At 40.6% G+C, this 6,215-nt stretch overlaps 1 long non-coding RNA gene across 3 annotated transcripts; it reads right to left on the bottom strand.

The window, feature by feature from the left end:
- Positions 1-2,668: 2,668 nt before the first annotated feature.
- LOC134444031 (uncharacterized) lies at positions 2,669-5,496 on the bottom strand. Of its 3 annotated transcripts, XR_010033850.1 has the most exons (4): positions 5,211-5,496; positions 4,011-4,101; positions 3,305-3,395; positions 2,669-3,070 (listed from the first exon to the last, which is right to left on the bottom strand). It is a non-coding gene; the product is annotated as an uncharacterized LOC134444031 (long non-coding RNA). The 3 variants fall into 3 exon arrangements; XR_010033852.1 differs by lacking the exon at positions 4,011-4,101 and having other exon boundaries at positions 5,211-5,489; XR_010033851.1 differs by lacking the exons at positions 4,011-4,101; positions 5,211-5,496 and adding an exon at positions 3,502-3,659.
- Positions 5,497-6,215: the final 719 nt, after the last annotated feature.

The raw sequence follows: 6,215 nt of genomic DNA, 5'->3' as shown, positions 1-6,215 counted from the left end.
CTGACTGTAATCCACGCGTTTCCACAATCATGGTTCCAAATTCCAAGGTGTAATCCATAGTAATAGCAAGAAAGGCTATTGTGCTACAATTTAGCTATCCCACTCAACGCACTTGTGTTATCCGATAGGCATTACATTGTTCATTCGTTTCTTCTTGCGTTTGTCCACATCCAAAACAGTGTCGGGAAAATGCGCGTTACTGAACAATCGACGTTTGCCCAGTGCTTGTTACAGCACGTGGATTAATGCTTCACAGACGTTTTTGAAAACACAATACACTGTAAAGTGTAGGCTAAATGAAGCACCTTTCTGTCTGTGCGATGTCAACTGGCCTGGGACAGTTTGGTGGAGTGGCAGTACAGAGGGTAATGTGTCGTTTTCAAAATTAACTTGTATTATAAAAGCAACTGTCTTGAGCCAAAAATGTAGAGCGTACTGTAGGAATTGAGAGTAAATAGAATGGAGGCCAAAATTCTATTTCATTGTTGAAGCCAAGTTGGAGCCAAGGTTGGACCCAAAAAGACCAAAAAATGGCCAAATCCCATTCATTTCTATGAGAGACATAAAACCCTGTATCTCCCTTAAATGCCACTCCAGGGGGATCCTTTTTCGCTCAACTAGTAGGTCCCCTTGCTCTCCAACTTACCAGGGTGGTCTTTATTGTGTTGAAGTTTTATTTTAGAGAGATATTAAAAGTTAAATTGACCAATGAGCATCAGAAGATGGTTTGATTGACAGTTGGGATTCTTTTCAGTCAGGCCAGAGCCATAGAGCTCGAAAGTCCCGCCCCTTAGTTCCGCGTTTCACGGGACCTCAGTTGACCATCGAACAACATGGTAGCGAGTAAATATCTTGTGATCTCAGTCATGATATGCGCTGGGCTCCAAATATGCTGTTTAAGAGGATAGATAAAGATTATTCAAGCAGAAGTATCAATGTTTTGTTCCGAGGCCGTCGGCATGAAAAATGTGAAGAAACACAGCTTTCTAAAAAGTTTAGGGGTTCATACGAAAAATTAGGCAAAAATATCAGAAACAACATATATGGAGCTCGTGGCACAACTCGAAGGGGATCGAAATGCCATTTTAATACCGCCATTGGATTACATGCTACGATTTTCGGCTAAAAACGCAGTTGAGGTCCCATGAAATCGGGGGAAGTGACGTCACTTTCGAGCTCTATTGATAACAGAGTTACGCCAGAGAACCTCTAACAGGGAGAAGGCTCAGTCTCATTGGTTCACATTGTAGCCAGTTAGCTTTGCATGCATAATGCAGTAACGAGCGTGGGCCAGTCCTTCATGTGGGAAAATGTATGGAATGGAAAGGGGAACCCATGCTAAATACATTGCTACTGCGATTTCCAGTCACAAATATCATCAACAAAACATTCCTGGTAAGCACTATGACTGTTGTTTAACAATAGGCTGTATTGACAAATCGCACAGGTGTGTAGTTTTACAGCAGGTTAGAAGATTTCAACCTGTACTCGCTAGCATCGCGCTAATGTTTATGGGTTTGGCCCCATAAAAATTAAGCTTTGTGACCCAGTATATAATAATCTAGTGGCGCAAAATAATCGAAACGCTACTCAAATGGGGTCTTATTATTTCTAGCTTCGAACATAATATTAATATTTCAGGACAAAAAATTATAAAAAATCACAAAAATGATAATGGTAAAAAACTCCATTGACACCCATTCATTTTGCACTGTCCCGTGGTTAGGGTTAGCCAATTGTGGCTAACAGGAAGTTCCGTGAGTGAACAGCCCCTGGTTACGCCTACCTTTGATCTCGGCGGGAAAGTCACCTAGTGGCTGTGTAGACACGCTCAGAGACGCTAAAGTTCTAAACAAACAGAGAGCCGTCATTGACTTCTACTGAGCAGAATAAGCCTTTCTACGGTAAGCATTGAATAAATATGCACACAAACGGGATCCATCCCATTTTTTTAGGTAATTCGTCTAGTACATCTAGGTGATATAAAATACTGTGTTGTTTACACGCTACTGTCGTAGAACTGGTGTGTTTTTATCACGTTTTGAGGGAAATCACCATTAGCTTAGCCAGGAGCCCGCCACTTACCTATGAGATGCTAACTTTCTTGGTAGCTTTTGACTGTAATCGCAAAAGCGTTGTGTTCATTATTTACACTACAAATATTAATTCGTTAAAAACTAATCACATACACTTGTATGTCTATAGATCTCTAGCAGTGAGACGCAGGCCAGCTTTAGCCTTTATGAGGCTGCATCAGACCTGCCAAAAACATGCATCGTTGCATGCAGGCAGAGTGAAGAGGATCAGGGCAGAGACGTGTAGTCCCTACACACGACTCTGAATCAGTGGCATGGAGCAGGGCCATGGATCTGTCATGTTGACTAAATAAATTATAATTAAAAAAAGACAACAACTGTATAACCAGTACTTGAGTGGGTCAATTAATTTTTTTTTAAAATGTATTTATGTATGTTTTGAACACAGAAATACACTGGATGCTCATTGCTATGGTGCCAAGTTACATTTTTAATACTGTATACCTTTTGTTATTAACTGTGTGAAGGCATAGCATAATGGTAGAACATCATACAGACACTTGGAATGCTTTGTAAGCATCAAACTGTTGACAGAGCACGACACGCATGAAGAATTCACATAGGCCTAAGAGTAAGGTTTGAGGTTTCTTTTTGCTCAGCGTAACAGTAATACAACAACAAAACTGTACACTTCATAGTTGCAAAACTGAGCTAATGGAACATATTTACAGCAATGCAAGTGATAATGATAAAAAACAAGAAACAGATAGAGCAGTCCAGTTTTGGGTGCAAAACACAGGTAGTGTAACAGATGTAAAGAAACTGGCCATAATACAAACGAAACATCTGGAGTTGTTTTGGAATGGTGATGTGGGAGAAGAAATGGAGCCTATGCAATCCTACAGAGTGTGGAAGGCCAAAACAGGACACAGGCTTGTCAAGTGATCCGGTTTCTGTAGTACCGAGTAGTAGTAGTCTGTAGTATGGAGCCTCTGCAGGTGTCATGCAACTCACAGCACTCCTGAGTGTTGTGCCTGTCAACAACACAGACATGCAGCGGTCATACTCAACGTGTGTAACATTGAAATAGACAGAAAATTAAAACTGTAAAAGGGGTCTATGCTGCTGTATATGAACAACAAATATCATTATCAGTGAATATGGTACACCTGGAGCAATTAAGTGAAGAACCAGATGAAGGTGGGAGACAAGCTGTATGAAGACGAGCAATGAAATGAAGAATCACATTGTAATAACAATATACACACCATGACTGTGAAGGTGGAAGACAAGGTGTATGAAGAAGGGCCGGAAATCTGTTCAGGGGTCATCAGTCAATGATGAGTGAATATGACACAGCTGGAGCAATGAAATAAAGAAACACATGAAGTTAGGAAGGGCACTGACAATCTGTTCAGGGGTCATCAGTGAAGTAAAGAATCACATAGTAATAATAACATCACACCAAGCAGTGAATGTGGGGAGGGGGCAAGCTGTATGAAGAAGGGCCGGATATCTGTGAATGATGAGTGAACATGACACATCTGGAGCAATGAAATAAAGAAACACATTGTTACAATATACACACCAAGCTGTGAGTGTGGGGGCAAGCTGTATGAGGAAGAGCAATGACAAAGAAACACATGAAGTTGGGAAGGGCACTGACAATCTGTTCAGCGGTCATCAGTCAATGATGAGTGGATATGACACACCTGGAGCAATGAAGTAAAGAATCACATGAAGTTAGGAAGGGCACTGACAATCTGTTCAGGGGTCATCAGTCAATGATGAGTGAATATGACACACCTGGAGCAATGAAATAAAGAAACACATGAAGTTCAGGGGTCATCAGTGAAGTGAGGAATCACATAGTAATAATAGCAACACACCAAGCTGTGAATGTGGGGAGGGGGGCAAGCTGTATGAAGGCGAGCAATGAAATGAAGAATCACATTGTAATAACAATATACACACCATGACTGTGAAGGTGGAAGACAAGCTGTATGAAGAAGGGCCGGAAATCTGTTCAGGGGTCATCAGTCAATGATGAGTGAATATGACACACCTGGAGCAATGAAATAAAGAAACACATGAAGTTCAGGGGTCATCAGTGAAGTAAGGAATCACATAGTAATAATAACAACACACCAAGCTGTGAATGTGGGGAGGGGGGCAAGCTGTATGAAGAAGGGCCGGATATCTGTGAATGATGAGTGAATATGACACACCTGGAGCAATGAAATAAAGAAACACATTGTTATATACACACCAAGCGGTGAATGTGGGGGGCAAGCTGTATGAGGAAGAGCAATGAAATAAAGAAACACATGAAGTTGGGAAGGGCACCGACAATCTGTTCAGGGGTCATCAGTCAATGATGAGTGAATATGACACACCTGGAGCAATGAAATAAAGAATCACATGAAGTTAGGAAGGGCACTGACAATCTGTTCAGGGGTCATCAGTGAAGTAAAGAATCACATAGTAATAATAACAACACACCAAGCGGTGAATGTGGGGGCAAGCTGTATGAGGAAGAGCAATGACATAAAGAACAGGTATACGGCGCATTGTCAATGCGGTGCACATCTGGCTACGGACTGTGCATAGTAGTTCGACTAGCCAACTTCAAAACTGTTCAGCAAACTGTTCAGCAACTGTTCAGCAAACATCCATGGTTTACTCAACAGAAATATATATTTCTCGGTTTCTGAAATACCTGGGGTCATCAACTTCAGTACTTTAATATTCGGGACTCAATTGTAATTTTTGTAGCTAGCCAACACATCCACACGTAAATGCTTACTCGCTACGCTAACCACATGCAGCTACATGCATTCAAATAGCTGGGAAGATCAAACCACGAATGTACACGGGTAATATGGCGTTATATGAATGTGGGAAGTAGAAAACACAGTCGTTTATGATACAGATAGTAGCGCATTGTATAGGATTGTAACGTAGCCACTTGTGAAGTTGGACCGGAGCCAAGCCGCTATGCTAACTTAAGCTACCAGAAGTGGTTATTCATTCCTAAACAGCGTTCGTCTTTAACATCGACATCGCAATTTTCATGCAAACCACATGCAATTACATAATTGAAGGCTATACTTTAGACAACGGATACTGAAACACAGAAAACATTTCGATTTGTTCTCCCATTTATCAACTTACCGAGAAAGGTGTCGACAGTCAAACGAAAGTCTACGGGGCCCACTTCCGGATATGGAACTTCTTGAAGTCTACAGGGAGGAGCCATGACACGGAAAATAGACCCCGCCCCTTGCCCACGTATGCCAATGGGATATACACAACTCTTTTCCTATTCATGACTCTGGGATGGTCCATTTTCACTGTAACACAGGATGTGCAATGCTCTATTATTGTCAAAAAGAATGGACTTCTACAACTTCTGCTGACCTCTGTAAGCAAAGGACAGTTTCCCATGTCTTCTGGGTCTATTTCAAGTGAGCTCAAGTGCTTAGGAGAATGTTACACCCCTGTATCATTTACACGCATTAAGCATTCTTAATGTGGTCAATTTTCAATAGCTCTAATTCCTGCAGTGCTAGAGTGAGACTACAGCCAATATATATTTCATGATGTCATGAACCTATACAATGATTTTAATAACAAAAATATGTCTTATATACACTCAATCGTGGTAAATCAAAGGGAATTCAAAAATGTATGTAATAACTATGGTAATTATTCCATTTGCATCTTTAATTCTGAATGACTCAGACTCTCTGTGATGATCTTATACCTGGACACCTATATTGTCCGTCAGTACAATTCATTTTGAATTTTCAGTTTTATCTTATTTGGATGTTTACTAAATTTCACTGATCCCCGTCCCAACTTATTTGAGACGTGTTGCATTTATGAAATTAGAAATGAGTACATATGTCCCCCAAAACAATATTTTTTCTTGGTTTAAACACTTACAGTGGTGCTCATATGTTTACATACCCCAGCAGAATATAAGCTTTCTCTGCGATTTCTCACAAAATATGAAGGATTACACAAAACTTTTTTTTTTCACTCATTGCTAGTGACTGGCTTAAGACATGTACAGGTATTGGCAATCTTCTGTGTTTACTCTTTCAAAAGCATGATTACAACCCAAACTACCCAAATGACCCTGTTCAAAAGTTTACATTCCCTAGTTTCTGATGC

Source organism: Engraulis encrasicolus, unplaced genomic scaffold (genome assembly GCF_034702125.1).
Source record: "Engraulis encrasicolus isolate BLACKSEA-1 unplaced genomic scaffold, IST_EnEncr_1.0 scaffold_438_np1212, whole genome shotgun sequence".
NCBI lineage: Eukaryota > Metazoa > Chordata > Actinopteri > Clupeiformes > Engraulidae > Engraulis > Engraulis encrasicolus.
The sequence above is the reverse complement of the archived record's forward strand: the minus strand, read 5'-3'. Positions and strand labels throughout refer to the sequence as shown.